This window comes from Arachis hypogaea, chromosome 15 (genome assembly GCF_003086295.3).
Source record: "Arachis hypogaea cultivar Tifrunner chromosome 15, arahy.Tifrunner.gnm2.J5K5, whole genome shotgun sequence".
Taxonomy (NCBI): domain Eukaryota; kingdom Viridiplantae; phylum Streptophyta; class Magnoliopsida; order Fabales; family Fabaceae; genus Arachis; species Arachis hypogaea.
In genome coordinates this window covers 133,711,863-133,729,647 of record NC_092050.1, presented here as the reverse complement: position 1 = coordinate 133,729,647, position 17,785 = coordinate 133,711,863, and the positions used below count along the sequence as shown (strand labels likewise).

The window sequence follows — 17,785 nt, the reverse complement described above, 5'->3', positions numbered from 1 at the left end:
TACATGATGACTTGATGAGATATTGATTACTTGTGAGACTGTTTAGTGGTTGAAATTTAGAAAGAAAATTTCTACCATAATCAAGATGTATTTTCAAAAAGTCTCTAACAGAGTCAAATAGAATTTTATAGATATTATTTTAATAAAGATGGATTTTGGTCAGGGATGGAAGGAGTGGATTAAGGAATATGTAGATGCTTCATTAATGAATAAATGAGTCACCAACAAAGTCCTTTAGGATGGAGAAAGGTTTGAGACAAGGGGATCCTTATTTTCTTTTCTTTTTGTACTTATTATTGATATTCTGAACAGAATGATAGAAGAAGCAGTTAGGAAGGCGCGCACATCCCTATTACTGGTAGGAAGGGATAATATATAGTTGTCTTATCTTCAATTTGTAGATGACATTATATTATTTTGTTTCTTGAGTATAAGGATGCAAACACTATCCGAACCTGCAGGTACCCATCCCGCCCATATCCGGTTGGGACAAATTTTTGGTAGGGCAAGATTGGGTTTAGAAAATATCCATCCCGATATATATAAAAAATATATAATTTTAATATATAATATATGTAATATATGCAAAATAATTAGGAAAATAATTAATAATATTATATCATTCTTAAATTTTTATTTTAATTTATGTTATGTATGTGATGATAATTATAGGGCCAGATAGGGATGGAGCGGGTACTCGTGGGAGCGGATTCTATATGGGCTATTATAGGGTGGGCAGGGTCAGATAGAGCAAAAACTTGTCCCATTACCATCTCTATCTGAGGAGGAGACTGTTCAATACTATAGGAGGCAACTTCGGTGTTTCGAGTTGATGTCTAGATTAAGTATTAACTTTGAAATGTCTAGCTTTATTCTGGTTAATTATGAGCTAGACTGGGTACATCGTATATGTGGTGTATTAGGGAGCAAGGCGACAGAACTACCTGTGAAGTACCTTAGAATAAATTAGGGGTGAATCCACGATAGGTGAAAACATGAAAACTAGTGATTGACAAATAAAGGTGGTAAACTGGTTCTTATAATATCTATTCTCAATAGCTTGCGAATTTATTATCTTAGCTTGTATATAATGGCAAAGGCAATTGCAAAGAAGTTAATTACTTTATAGAGAATATTTTTCTGGGGTAAAGAGGATGGTAGACTAGAGATTGCTCAAGTTAAATGAAAAGTAGTTCAGGCACCTAACAAGCTTGGATGATTGGGGGTGGTGATGCAGTTATTTGAAATACGACCTTTTGTTTAAATGGTGGTGGAGATTTTCTAAGAAAGATTGTTCGCTTTGAAAATGGTTGCTTGCTAATGTAATAACCTAGATCCAAATCGGATGCTATCTATTTAGATGCTTTCTACTAGAGGTGGCTCATAGAAGAACATCTATCAACTTCAGATCAATGAGCATCAGGTGAAAAAAAAGATGATTCATCGTTTGTCTATGGAGTTAGGAGATAGGAGGATGATTATATTTTGAAAAGATAATTGGTTGCATTGTGGTGTAAGATTTTATTTCCAAGACTTTTCTTGGTAACAAACCAAAAAGGATCTACCATATAAAAGAATGTAGATTTTGGGATACGTTAGAGTGGGTTTGAAGTTTCTAATGGAAGAAATATCTATACTAACGAAAATTAAAATTGCTGAGTCAATTTCATGGAGTTCTTTAAACTACCAAATTAACAAGAGGAAGAGATGACATAATTGTGTGAAAGTTTTATAAAAATTGTTTTTTTACTATTAACCCTTGTACAGGTTTTGTAGGAAGAAAAAATACCAGAGGATAATCAAGCTATAGTTTCACAAAAACTATTTGGAGGGAGTTGGTTTCACCTCAAGTTGAGATTTTTACATGGTTTGTGTTAGTCAGTAGAGCTAATATTAAAGATAGGTTAAGTAGGCTTAGTGTAATTGATTCTAATGACAATTTGTGTATTGTGTAGTAAGAATGTCTAAAATTTTTTACCACTTTTTTGTTGTTTGTGAGTATTCTTGATATGTGTGGTGTACTTAGACTTGTGATGTTAGGTATCCTTGGACTATCTGAGGTACTAGAAGGGAACATTTTGAAAGTTGGACATACGTGACAATGAGGAAGGAACTTTGCAAGAAGTGATTCATGAGTTTCTTCGCTATTGTTTGGAATATTTGGCCATCATAAAGAATTTTTTAGAATAAGATATCGAAAGTTGCAGATATTATTTCATCTTCACTTAGAAGCTATAGAGAGTAGAGTTGTACTAATTCTTGTTGAGTCATGATTTGATTTGGTGCCTTATGATAATAAACATAATTGTTTTCCTATTATAACTAAACATTATGATGAGCAATGTAGGAATCAATCAAGGTTGACCAATCAAGCAAGATAGAATTGTGCAAAACAATATTAATGACATATCATTAAGAAGATTTCAAGCAAAGTTTGGAAAGATGCTACACAATCAAGACAGCAAGATATACGCTTCAATAATCACGTTCTTGAGGGACAGCTGCTGCACTCTACAATCAAGCTAAACAAGAAAAAAATTTTATTGAAAGCCAACAGCTAAGAGCATGGAAGTGTGCAACAACTAGTAGATGAAAAAGAAAAAGTATTCCAACATTGAAGAAGATATATCAAGTTTTATAAAAGAAGGATTGAACCAAGGAAGAAGGCACTTATTTAAACAAAATCTGGTATAAAATACATTGCTCTTATTCCTTGTTTATTAAGTGTGTTCTTGTTTCTCTTTAGTCTAGATTCAAGCTTAGTTTGAGAGATTCAAAAGGTTAAGAGAGTAGTGCACACAAAAGCCATTTTAATTCTTTTGTTTGAGTGTTTTAAGTTTGAAAAGTGTGCTAGTTTAGAGTTCACTTGGTTCCTCCTAACTAGGTTGGGTTAGCACCTAGATGAGTTACTAAACTTGGGATGGATTAAGTGAAGTTACAAGAGTGTGAATCTCTTAGAATTGGAGTTTATAATCCAAATGGATTATACTGAAATTTTACCATTGTTGTAGTGGAGACTGGACGTAAGTCACATTGCACTTCGTTGCCGAACCAGGATATATTGTGGTCTTACTCTTCTCCTTTCCTATTCTCTTTAACTTCAATTATGTTCTATTCTGCACTGCGGAACAAGACAAAATTAAAAATAATCTCCTAAATTTAGTGTTCTATACAATTTATTTTATTAAATTTTAAAAGTGATTCCTTGATTATACCTCCCTTCTCAACTCACTTAGGAACCTTCAATTGGTATCAGAGCATAGTTGACCTATATTATTAATTTGGATAGAGAACCAATGAGAACTCTTGCTTATGATTGTGTCACCGAAACAAGACTCTCAGCTCATTAGTGTAGGTGAACCGATAGAGACGGTTGTCTGTTAGCCTGATAGGTGCACTTGATAGGTGACATAGTGAGATGACTATGATCAGTAACAATTAACATCAGGGCTTATACTCAAAGGGCAAGCTTCACAACTTGGAGTTAACGATCCATGACAAACAGCATTGTTGCGTACACTCTAACGAAAGAACAATCCAACAATAGGTCACCATACTTTAATGGTACCAACTATGCCTATTGGAAAGAAAATATGATAATCTTCATGCAACCCATCAATTACAACATCTAAAAAATCATTCTCACTGGACCAAACATTCATACCAAACTAAATAAGGAAAGAAATATTATTCCAAAAGAGGATACTGAATGAAATGATGAAGATAAGAAGAAAATAGAGCTTAATGCCAAAGCTATTAATTTGATGTATTTTTGCAATTAGCTTTGAGGAATGTAGAAAAGTCTCGAGATGCAAAACTGCAAAGGAGATATGACACAAGCTGTTTCTCACTCATGAAGGAACTGAACAAGTTCGAGAAACTTGAGTTAACAAGTTTTTAAAAGAGTACAAAATGATTCTTAGAAAGGAAGGTGAATGCATAGATGGGATGTTTGAAAGATTTTCCATAATCATCAATAATCTTGATGCTGTGGGAAAGAAACACACTGAAGAAGAATATGTGAGAAATATTCTAAGAAGCCTCACCAAAGAATGGGAAACCAAGAACATAGCAATTGTTGAAGGAAACAATATGAAAAAAATCTCCTACGATGAGATGAGAGGAAAACTGCTAACATATGAAACAACTAGTCATGAACCAAAGAAAAAGGATCTTGCGTTGAAATCTAGAATCTCCTCCAAAGATAAAGAATCAAAAGATGATCTCTCTGATGATGAGCTCATGTTCATTTCTAAAAGATTTAGAAGGATGATGGAACAAAAATAAAAGAAAAAAGGGTATTCTTCGAGTAACTTCAAAAGAGATCAAAACAAGGTTATCTGTCACCACTGCAGAGAACCTGGCCATTACTGATCTGACTATCCATAAAAGAAGAAGAAGAAGGTTCTTATGGCGTCATGTGAGGATCTCGAAAATGATATTGAGGATGAAGATTCTAACCATGAAGTCCATATTTGTCTCATGTCTGATCAAACTTATTATGATTAGGTAGATTATACTAAACTTTCAGCTGATCAATTACATATTATTATTGATGATTTAACAGAAAATTTAGCAAAATTTTTTAAAAAATATAGCAAATGTGAAAAAGAAAATGAAGCCTTGAAATTGTAGAATGCAAAGCTCAAGAAACAATTAAGCAAAGTCGAATTCTCTAGGGTTTTGAAACAAGAAAATGAGCTTTTGAAAACTAAATAGAGGATTTAAAAATAAGAAATTCGACTGCTGCTACAAGTGATGTTCTTGCTGAAAATGGAAGATTGCAAGAGATGATTAAGAACTTAAACATTGGTTTAGCAAAATTTACTCAAAGTTATGAAAATTCGGACAAAATTTTTGCTAATCAAAAGCCTATTTTCATAAAATCTAGTCTTGGTTTTGTGGAGGAAAGAAAACTAGTTTTGAAAAATAATTTTGAAGTATCCTCTTCCAAAACCGAAAGTGCCAAAATCAAAGGGCCACTCATTTCAAAAACAAGAATTCTCCTTTCAACTCTAAAATTCTAGCAAGGAGTAACATTGTTCCAATTGCAATATAGTCTGACACTATTCTCCTCAATGCTTTATTTACAAAAAGAAAATTGTTAATCATGTTTATAATATTGTCTGCGATTATAATGCTCTTGGGCAACTAAGAAGAATTAACATCAAAGGACCCAAATTAGTTTAGATACCTAAAACTTCTTGAAAGCTTTGTAGATTTTCTTTGCATCTAAGAGAAGTAAAGACATGTAATATCTTGATAGCAGATGTTCAAAGCATATAACTAGAAAATCCACATTCTTCGTCAAGTTAACTGAATATGATGGTGGATTTGTACTTTTGGAGATGATGGTAAAAAAAATCATAGCCATTGAAAAAGTTAATAAGGATTTTTCATCTTGCATTGACAAGGTATTCTTTGTTGAAGGATTAACACATAACCTCATTAGCATGAGTTAATTATGTGACAACGGTTATATGGTAATCTTTAGAAAAATCAAATGTAAGATGATTGCAAGGTGTGACAATATTTATGATTTAACTCTAGATGAATTAAAGAGTCAAAATGCAAAATGCCTTTCTTCAATTAATTCTGAAAAATGAATTTGGCATAAGAGGTTAGGACATACAAGCATGTTCCAAATCTCTAAACTAGTTAAAAGAAATTTAGTGAGAGATCTTTCTAATATCAAGTTTGACAATTGTGATGCTAGTCAAATGGGCAAACAAACTAAAACCTCTTTTAAATCTAAGGAAGACATCTCCATTAAACATCCTTTAAAACTTTTGCATATTCATCTCTTTGGGCTAACTAGAACTCAAAGTCTTAGAAGTAAAAGCTTTTGCATGGTTATAGTAGAAGACTATTCTAGATATGGTTGGGTGATTTTTCTTGTTCATACGAGTGGTGCTTTTCAAGTTTTTCAAAAATTCAGCAAAAAAGATCAAAATAAAAAAAATTAAAAATTATTTCTATATGTGATCATGGAAAAGAGTTTGAAAATCATCTTTTTGAATCTTTGTGTGATGAGAATGACAATACATATGACTTTTCTTGTCCAAGAACACCTCAACAAAATGGTATAGTGGAAAGAATGAATGTAAATCTTCAAAAAATAACTAGAGCTATGTTATGTAAAAGTGATATTTCACGTTTTTTTTTGGGCTGAAGAAGCAGGCACTGAATGTTATGTTTTAACCCGAACCATCATTCATAAGTTTTAAAAAAATATTTCTTATGAACTATGAAAATGAACCCTTCCTAATCCGAATTACTTTCATATTTTTGGATGTAAATACTTTATTTTGAATAGAAAATAAAATCTTGGAATGTTTGGATCCAAAGATCTATGAAGGGATATTCATTGGTTATTCCACAACTAGCAAAGCCTATAAAATTTACCTTAAAGACTCCAAAAATGTTGAGGAAACCATACATGACACATTTTGTGAGACTAATACTATTTCTAGTGTTCCTATAGATTGTATTACGGAAGACACAAAGGTTGAAAATGGCTCAAAACAAAGTGTTGTCCCTAAAACGCAATCAAATTATGTAGATGCTACTGTAAATAAAAATTCTGGAGAAAAAATAGAATTATCTCATATTTCTACAATATGTACTTTGACTGCAGAATATCCAAAAACTACAGAACCAACATCTGAACTTGCTCTAATTGCTTTCAAACCCAAAAAGTGGAGATTCTTGTAAAATTATCCTAATCAATTCATCATAGGTAATTTATCATAAGACATTACAACAAGATCATCTACAAGAAGGATAAAGTCAAGCAATTTTGCCTTTATATCAATAATTGAAATTCAAAATATTAAAGAGACTCATGAGGATCCATCTTGGGTTAAATCTATGGAAGATGAGCTAAAGGAATTCGAAAAAAATAAGGTCTGGACTTTGGTTCCTGATTTGAATGGCAAGAAGGTCACTGAAACCAAATGGATATTTAAAAACAAACTTGGAGAAGATAACAAGATTGTTAGAAACAAAGCAAAGCTTGTTGCACAAGGATATGATCAAGAAGAAGGGGTATACTTTAATGGATCATTTCCTCTAATTTCTCGAATTGAGGTAATAAGGATGTTGCTTGCTTATGCAATGTTTCAAAGATTCAAGTTATACCAAATGGACGTAAAGTGTGTTTTCTTAATGGTTTAATAGATAGAAAAATGTATGTAGCTCAACCTCCCAATTTTGAAAATAAAGTTTTTTTCTCACTATGTCTTTAAATTTGCTAAAGTCGTTTATGGTTTAAGACAAGCTTCTATAACTTGGTTAAGAAAATAATATGATAAAGATAGTTAAGGTGTTAGACATATTTAAATTTTCGGATTAATATTCAATGTCAACTATCTTGATCATGCAATGATTATGTTTATGGCAAACCCTAAGTGATTAAACCCTAATTCCTTAAGGCTCTGATACCATATGGGTAAATCCATGTGTACTTATAAAAGAGAGGACCAGATTTAATGGATGTTTTGTAACTATTTACCGACAGACCTATAATATTCTTAACATAGAGGTCGTTAATGGAACTTTTAACAAAACAACCTGAAAATCTGATACTCTTTTCCTTTTCAACACTAAAAAATTCCATGGATCTGATTAGTTTCATTTCTGATAGACAGGATCCTCAGATAAGAGGCAAGCTTAGAGCATACGTGAAACTAAGAAGCAAAGATAGGCATATTAAACAATCAAGATTTCAGAGAGGAAGAGAAATTTAGCAAGTATTCATGATGAATATTTCATAATGGATTTTTATTCGAAAACTGAGATATTTCTTACAAGGATGGACACCTCTATATTTAAAAGCTTACAGATAAGACTGAAATCTACACAGTCAATAGAAACAGGACACATGGCAGATAAGAAGGAATCTTATCTCCAACTACATCATTACATAAAGACAAACAATTTTAAACAAACTATTAAGATACAAACACGTGGAGGATAAGGATAAGGATCCTATCAACTCCATTATTACACATCCACTGCCCACTCATAATTACTTATTGAACTTAATGATGGGCTCATGCTCCGTAATGTCATCTATGTGTTCCATATGTGGAGAAAATACGATCTCACCTTCTTAGTGAAAATAGTAATCACCAAGTCATTCGTAAGCAGCTAACGGCTCTTCAGTCGGTTCTTCAGTGTCATCATCGATTCCTGCATCCACGTATGTTGGCCTTGATAAAAGTGGATAAATTCTTGCATCTGGTTCTTATTCATAATTGTAAGTATTCTAAGATAGTGGTAGATTATCCCATGGGTTTGAGTCTTGAGCGAGTGATGGTGTCGGAAAGGAGATGAATCCAATAAAAAAATCAGTCTGAAATTGCCTTAACTCTTCCTGTATTGTTCTGGAGGAACTCGAACCATCCTCTTTTTGTGAGAGAAAAAGTCCTTCAATAATTCCTGATAGCATATAGATATCAGGGTTATTGCAAAAAGTAAGATGTTTGGCAAGATTGTTGAGGCAACTCTTTTTATCTGTGGGCCACATCTTTAAATACCCTACTATATTGATGTTGCTCCTTGTATAGAGGGTTTCGTGCTTGTAATGAAACTGTTTTTTCAGGATAGAAGAGCAATAAAATTTCTACTTTTTTTGTGAGGGATATTCCATATTCCATGAGTATTTAGTGCACTGTAAAGTTTTGTTCTCCAGAAAGGGATAGAGGTAAACATAGTCAGAGGTTGCTCAATTAGTGATCCTGATAATTGTCTATCACACAGTTGGTGATACATGGTGAGAGCGGAAACAATTATAGTACAGTCATATTGGGCAAAAAGTGTCCATATGAACCATAACATTTCTTCTGGAATTGGTCCTTTGATGATGGGAATGATGCAGTAGAGAAAGTCAATATCAAAATATCGAGGTTGGCTGTTATCTGTGTAACAAGGAGAAGTTTGTGTAACTAATAAAACAGACATTGACGGACTAGGATTTTGACTTCAGTGGGATTTGTTGGCTTAGTCGAGAAAGAAAATGGGCCTGCTGGTCTTTTATAAAAATGATGGTCTTAAGGACAGTCCAGAAAAGGGAATGTTGGTGTATGGATGGTGTTCATTGTTAAGAGGTGGAGGATTTTTGGTGGGAGTTCTTTATTAGGACGAGAGAGATAATCGGCTATTGTGTTGTGATTTTCCTTGATGTGCTTAACTGTTAATTTATAGCGTGAAAAGCAATCTTTCCATCTCAAGAGTTGTGAATCTGGAAGTATCTTTCTTTTAGCATCCAATATTGATGGAAATAATGTATTGTCCATTTCCACGATAAAGTGGTAAGGACTCAAATGAAAATTGAACTTCTCTATCCCTCTTTTGACTGCATGAATCTCTTTGTATGTGGCATGGTAATACATTTCAAATTCTTTGAATTATCCACTGGCATGTGCACAGTAGTGTCTTGTCCCATCAATCTCCTCAAGTAGAACAGCTCCCCATTCGTTATTGCTAGCATCAGTTTGCAGAATGCGTTGTCCTTTGCTAGGGATTTTTAATGGAGGAGGGTTTTGAGCTACTTTCTTTAAATGCTTGACAGTTTTTGTTTGCTCAGGACCCCAGTGTGGAATTGTTTTTTTCACCTTTGATAGCTGACTTGTGTGGCTGGTCACATCTGGAAGACAGTTATAGATGTAGTTCACAATTCTCAAGAACTGTTGGACTTGTTTTGTCTACAGGTTGTCATTAGAAAAATTTAACAGTTCTTTGGAAATGTGATCTCTTGGTTAGAAAAATCCGTCTCGGAAGGTTATTCCCAAAAATTTAATTTGGACTTGTCCAATGTGACTTTTTTTTTTGCAGATAGCATGATTCCATATTTTTCAACAATGGTAGCAATTTGGACCATGAGAGTTTGATGAGCTGGACCATCTTTTGAAAATAAGAGAATGTCATCTATGTAGATGAGGGCTGAATGGAGTATGGGTTCAAAAATCCTGATCATGGACTTCTGAAATAATGATGGGACTACCTTTAATCCAAATGGCATGACAGTCCATTAATATTGTGCATCAGGTATTCAAAAGCCTATTTTGTATCTATCTTCAGGATGAATACCAAGCTCCCAAAATCCAACTTTAAGATCAAACTTGCTAAAAACCTTAGCATCGCTAAGACGAGAGGTGATGGCGTTGATTCTGGGCAATGAGAATTTGTCATCTTACAAGAATGTATTTAAAGGTTTATAATCAATGACCAATCTCTTTTTTTCTCGGATTTGTTTTTATTTCTCTTCAACATAGAAGGCTTGACACCCCCAATTGGATGTTATGGGTTCAATCAATCCTTGGTTCAGCAATGTAGCACATTCTTCCATGGCTAGCTTTAAATCTTCAGGATTCATTCCTAAATGAGTTGCTTTTGTAGGATTGATATCTTCATTCTTTTTGAAAGGTAATCGGATGTAGATTTCTTGATTCTTCCATAGAGGAAGAGGGTGGACGAATTTGTCATGGCTGTTGCAAGAGGTTCTTAGCAATCTTTTCTGAATACTTTCATATTCTGAAGGAGTTTTGCTGATTCCAAAGACACGAGTAATTGTGATGAATGGCAAGAAGTCTGTCTTGTACCTTAATCCATTTGGCCATTTGAAAATTCCTCGTGTTCGATAATATGCATCGAACCCGAAGAGTACGTCTTGCTTAAGAAGATAGCTTCCTAAGACTCTTAGCCATGTTGTTGTTCCTGAAAATATCTTTAATCTGATATTTTTTTTTAGAAATGAGATCAATTGTGAAGGTCTCTTTGTTTGTCGTAGTGAATTTTTTGTTGAAAGGGATCCATGCTTCTGAAGGAAGCAAGTTAGGTTTGACAACCGTGGCACAGGATCCTGTATCTAGCAAGGCAATAGTCTTTATGGGCACATCATATTTTGATGCCATTACCCTAAGACTGAAGTGAGGCCGAGGAGTATCATCAATCTGCTTGAGCCCCAGACTCCCCAGATATCCTGGCTTCTTATCTTTTATCCATTGTTGAGGCATTAGAGTTGTCATACAATGGATTGGCCTGTAGGTATCATCATCTTCTTCAGACCATTCTCCTTCAGAGTGAGAAATATGTAAGACATATTGAGTGTTTTCATCCCTTTCTGACTGCTCTTCAAGGATAGATTCAAGATCTTTATCACTTGTAAAGAGACAGCATCTTGTAGAAATTGAAGCATTTTTATCTCTCTTTTTTTGGGCAAGTTTTTGCAAAATGTCCAATCTGACCACAAAAAAAATATTTGTTGGAATTTTTTTATCTCTGAAGTTCTTTCTTCTGAAATAACATGGTTTCTTCGTTCTGAAATTTTTTCTATTTCCAAAGTGATTTTGGCCAAAGGTTGGTCGTTGAGTTCTCCTGAAGTGGTGTCTTCTTTTTGTTTGGCAATCACAAGAATCAGCATCCTTACACTTGATCTTTACATAGGATTTGTTACATGCTCCTTTGAACTTTTGAAAATTTTTTATCAGTTGTTTGATAATGTATTGCTGTTCGCAAAGCTTATCAAGAGCTGCTAAAGCCAGCTGGTAAATTTCTCCGAGAGTCGTTGTAGGAATCTCCTTTCGGAGGGTAGCCATCATTCTCTGAATCTTCGATTGGAGTTCTTCTGGAAGTGATGTAAGAAATACTTGTTTAAGGAGTGGGTTACTCTGTCCTCCAAGAGAATAATACTTAGCTTCCATCTTTTTGTAGTGAGCCTCTAGATCCTTTCTGTTGAGAGGGCAGCATCTCATCTCAAAGTATTCTTGAAATTTTTTTTTTGGATAATAGTAATATCTCCTAAAAAAATTTTGTGTAACATTCCCAAGAACTAAGCAGCACTTCCATTAATGAGTTGCAGATGTTTATACTCACTAAGAGTGTTGATCCATTCACTAAGATGACCCGTTATTCTGGTGACAAATTCAGAAAGAACTTGCTTGATACTTGTGTTTGGACTTGTCATTTTGGTATTAATTCATACACCAAAATTATTTAATCTTTCTCTATATTTGTGTGAATGGAGGTTGTCAAAAGTGAAATAATGATTGCTTGCTTTCATCTGGGTCAAATATGCACGAGGTGATATTTAAATTTTCATTATTTGTTAAGGTGGATAATAAACCAATTCAAATTTGTTTTTACATAATTTTTTTTATTTTCTACGGTTTCTCCAAATCCGATAGGCCAAAAACTAATTATTCACAGATCGGAGCTATATTTAAGGATTTGTCGCTGACCTTTAACATCATTTTAATTCACTCTTTTTTTTGTATTCAATTTCCTAGGGGTTTTTTTTTGGGCAGGAGGAGTAACATTTATTTGTTAGGAAACTAAACAAAAACGCTGGCTCTTGTTTTGATTTTGGGCCTTTAGCCCATTTAGAAACGACAACCCACAGTCAAAATGTTTCTCGTCGTTTCGTATCTAACCCATTGACACTGAAAGTCTATAACACAACCTCCCGCCGACCTCCGACCTCCGCCCTCCGCCCTCCGCCCTCCGCCGTTCGTCGTCATAGTGGCGCCTCCAGAAGCTTCTCTTCCGTGTTGCCACCGTCGATCCGAATCTATCGACCGTTCTGAAGTTGGTACTTTTCAAATCTACAGTGAAGCTCCTAGCACCCCAAAACCCTAATCATATTGATTAGGTATTCACTCGCACACATCCGCTGTTAAAAGTCTTGCGTTTTGCTGAAATATTTGGAATTTTTCGAATGCAATAACACAAATTTTCACATAGAATAGAAATTATCGATGTAGAATTATGCTAAAATCATTACATTAGATAGCATAGGCCTTACATTTTCTCCCGTTTTAGTAAAGATATATTTAGTTTTTCTCAGGTAGGGGGATTGGTGAAGTGAACATAACATGGCTTCTAAAAGGGAAAGGGAAACTAACAAGGGGTTAGGGGAGGAAGAGCTTGATGCAGAGGCTAAAAGGCAGAGAAAGGATGAGGAGTCTTCTCCTCCTTCTGCTGCTGCTTCGGTTGCAAACCTTCTGTCTGGGTTGGCCAATAATTATGCCGACATCGATGAGGAGGAATATTATGATTGAAAGGGAAAGCCTTCTACTAATGAGAGGAGGAATGACGGGTCCCAGAAAAATGGGAATGGATATGAAGAGCTGGGTGATAGTGAATTAGTGATAGTGATGACGATGATTCCAACGAACCATTATATGGTGGAAGACGCAGTCGACAAATTGAGTCTCGGAAGGACTGTCCTTACCTTGATACTGTTAATAGACAGGTATTCAGCTTATCCTGTTCTTTTGTATATGCAGACATTCTTTTGTATGCATATCATATCTGAGATTCTGAGCTATGATGATGTTGTGCAGGTTTTGGATTTTGACTTTGAGAAGTTCTGTTCTGTCTCTCTGTTGAATTTAAATGTGTATGCGTGCTTAGTTTGTGGGTAGTATTACCAAGGCAGGGGTAAAAATTCTCATGCCTATACACACAGCCTTGAAGCAGGACACCATGTTTATATCAATCTCCGAACTGAGAAAGTCTACTGTCTACCCGATGGATATGAAATTAATGATCCTTCATTGGACGACATTCGTAATGTCCTTAATCCAAGGTTAGTCTAATATGTTTTATTTTGGCTCTCTTGCAATGCACAATTATTTGAGAACAGATTTCTACTTATGATGTCATTGGCTAATGGCTATTGCCTGCCGGGGAAAAAAATAAAAAAGGAAGAGGAGGTTTTTTGTTTCCCATTCTAAAGGTTCAAAACTGATGCTATGAAACATTCCAATATCAGATGCATATTGTTATTTATTAGGCCTTTATATTTGTGTCTTTATGGACTCTCTATTTATTGTATACACTTCATAGTTTTTTGTTTAGTGAACATTGCCGTGTACTTAGGTTCTTCTGCCTATGGATGTGTCATCCTGTTTGTAACATGATAGTTCTGTGATGCTCATAGTTCCTGTAAAAGATTAAACCTCAATTATCTAATATTAAGAATTATATTAAAACTAAATTTTTAGTGATTATTCTATATGATACCAATCTTTCTTCATCTAGTGATAACAATTTCTAGTTAAGATTAAATACTAGAACTCATCTAAGTGCATTTATATGGTTCACTGCCTGCAGGTTTACTCCAAAGGATGTTGAGCTACTTGACAAAAATAAGCAGTGGTCTAGGGCACTTGATGGTTCTAGTTACCTTCCTGGAATGGTATACCTTGTCTTGCTTATATATTATAACAATAAAATTTGCATTGTTCATTTGATTTATCTAATCCATTATGAAATGATTTCAGGTCGGACTCAATAATATTAAGGAGACTGATTTTGTGAATGTAACAATTCAGTCCTTAATGTGAGTTACCCCCTTGCGGAATTTTTTCCTTATACCTGAGAACTATCAACACTGCAAATCCCCACTTGTTCATCGATTTGGCGAACTGACGAGAAAGATCTGGCATTCATGAAACTTTAAAGGACAGGTTTGTTTTAGTCATACTCATTACCTACGTATGACTTATAATTTAATGCTTATCTCTGTATTTATCTGTGCCAACAGTTCAGCCCGCATGAGTTTCTACAGGCAGTGATGAAAGCCAGTAAGAAACGGTTTTGCATAGGAGCTCAATCTGATCCAGTTGAGTTCATGTCGTGGCTTCTTAATACGCTACATGCAGATCTTAAATCTTCGAAGAATACCAGCATAATTTACGATTGCTTTCAGGTACTTTCTTATTGCTCTTATTTTCTTATCTTTCGGTTGAATGTTGCTGCTAGCTGCAACTATTTACCTAAGTTCAAATATCAAAGAAAAGATATTTTTTAAAAAAAAAAGAAAAATATCTATTGAAGTGCCATTTCATTTTTAAATAGGGTGAACTTGAGGTTGTAAAAGAGATTCCTAACTAAGGGATCACCGATAAGAAAGAAAACGGTGAGGACCTAAACAAGAATGAGAAAAATTCAGATGGTGCTACAGAGAGAGATGCATTCGTCGAAGAAACTTCCAAGATGCCATTTCTAATGCTAGGATTGGATTTGCCACCGCTTCCACTTTTCAAAGATGTGATGGAGAAAAATATAATACCCCGTGTACTGCTTCACTTAACTCGCTTACTTTGCTTTGTGCATTGAAATATTGTCATGAAAATAATTTACATTTAGGTGGTTGTAGTTTGAATCATAACTCTGTTGCTGGAAGACATATACAAGAATGGGGAAAGGAATGTTGTGGTTACACTGTTAGAAGGATAGTGTGAAACCTTGTAGCTTGTTGCTTATTAACATTTTTTTCTGAAAACAAGGTGCAAATTACACTCATCTCCCCTGAGGTTTGGCGAAATTTAACCTTCCTTCTAAAGCAAACATTTACCTCTCCTATATATATATATATATATATATATATATATATATATATATATAACACTAAACCTCCTGTAGATATAATAATAATAACCTTCGAGGTCAACATAACCTGGACAAAGAAGGGGGTAACGAAGAATTTCACTACACCATTCAAGGGAGACCAGAAAAATTTTCCCTTAAAAAAAGTAAATGAAAGAAGCAGTTTATGATATTTAGTGCATGTTTGGGCGCTATTATTTTGTTAGAAAAAGATCTTTTTTCAATGAAAAAATATCTTTTTTTATTTTTTAACGTGTTTGGTAAATTTCTAGTAGTAAAAGTAAAAGCACTAGTAAAATAATAAAAAAGATCTTTTTTGAGAAGCTGTAATTTACATCTTTTTTTTAAAAGATCTTTTTTCCTTAAAAAAAAAGATGTTTTTCGTGTAATAAATAAACAAAAAAGTACTTTTATATTGTTATACCCAAACATAATTGATAGATAAAAAGACCTTTTTACATGAGATATCTAAACATAAAATTACTTTTACTTCTCTATAAGATCTTTTAAAAAAAGATAACTAAAAAAAAAGATCTTTTTTCAAAAGCTCACCCAAACAAGCCCTTACTTAAAAAAGATTTTGCTTATGCGGTAATACAGCTACAGTTTATGTTATGTAACTTATGTTCTCCTGTTTTAATTGACCGGGTTCTCAAGCACCGTCTCTTATGCTAACAAAGTTTGCTATATAGGTTCCTCTCTTTAACATTCTATAGAAGTTTGATGGGGATACTGTTACAGAGGTGGTTCGTCCTCACATAGCAAGAATGCAGTATCGGGTTACCAAATTGCCTAAATATATCATTATTCACATGCGTCAGATTTACTAAGAACAATTTTTTGTGGAGAAAAATCCCACTTTAGGTAAGAATTTACTTACTGTAATTTTGTTCTAGTTGATGCCAGCGTGCTTATTCCAAGTTCATAATAAGAATTCTCGTTTCAGCCAACTTTCCTGTTAAGAACGAGTTGAAGGACTACATTCCCTTGCCAACGCCGAAAGAAAATGAGAAATTGCGATCTAAATATGATTTAATCGCCAATGTTGTCCATGATGGCAAACCTGGTGAAGCTTTCTACAGGGTATTTGTTCAACGCAAATCAGAAGAACTATGGTAAGTTTTGTTTCTTGGCTAGAGACAGAATATTCATCAGTCTATTTATCCTTTAGAACTCAAATTCATCAATCTGAATTTCTGTTTCAATAATAGGAATTAATATCTTAATTTTATTTCTTTTCTTTTTAAAAAAAAAAAATAAAATAGGTACCAGATGCAGGATTTGCACGTCTCAGAAACACTTCCTCATTTGGTTACACTTTAAGAAGCTTATATGCAGATATACGAGCAGCAACAGCAACAGCAATAAAATCGACTCGAGTCCTGTTTTGCAAGCACCATAATCTGAAACTTGATTTTACCCGAATAGAGATGTAGAGGTGTACGTGCTGGGGTTGGGATGAGTTGAATCCAGCATTATTTTTTTACTGGGTCATTTTGTAGAAATCAAATCAAAATCACTGAAAATAATTGGATCTAAGAGTTGACCTCATATTAGACGATGCATTATGTAAGAATTTGGTTATTATATTACTTATGTAGTAATGAAATTTTAAACAAAAAAAGTTTTTGGCCAGTATTTTAATTTCTTTAGTTTTGTAATCCAATAACACATTTTTAGCCTAATATTTTAAAATATAATTGGATAATTGTTGGTAAAAAATAATAAATTTTATTAGTTTTTTAACATTTTTTTATATAAAATACTATTTCAACAACAAAAATAGTGTCAGCGAGCACAAGTATAGAACAGGCAGAATTCACTTGCAATTTGCAAATATGGCAAGTTCTTTAGCAGGTATTAATTAGCATTTACATGTTAAATTAATTTTATATTAACCAATTTGAGTTGGTTCAGTGGTTAGTTTGTTAGTCCATTTAACTAAGTAAATGGACAATAGTACATATGAAAGAGTGCATGGTATTTTTGTCTATTGGAAATAATATTTGGGTGTACTTTGATATTTATAATTTTTTATATATATTTTTGTTCACCCCAAACTCTTTCATGTGTAAGTTTGTCTATTTACTCTTTAAATAAGTGTTAGAGGTTTGAATTTTGCCTTATACATGTAATAATCTATTGGCTGGGAGTAAACCCTTGAATAAAGCTTCAATCTGCGACAGATTAGTTGACCTTGACTGACCGACAGGTGACTATGCTGGTCGACCCCAATGATTGAGAGGTGACTATGCTGGTCGACCCCAATGATTGAGTGGTTCGACGATGATTATTAGCATAGTTAAAAAAATTGAATCGACCTGGGCAGTCCAGTCTGGACATTGGACCGGATAAAGAACGAATTTGGTGAGAATAGGTTTGATTCAGT

The 17,785-nt window shown here is 34.0% G+C and overlaps 1 pseudogene; it reads left to right on the top strand.

Moving 5' to 3' along the window:
• The first annotated feature begins 12,875 nt into the window (after window positions 1-12,875).
• Window positions 12,876-16,958, top strand: LOC112750774 (uncharacterized; annotated as a pseudogene).
• Window positions 16,959-17,785: the final 827 nt, after the last annotated feature.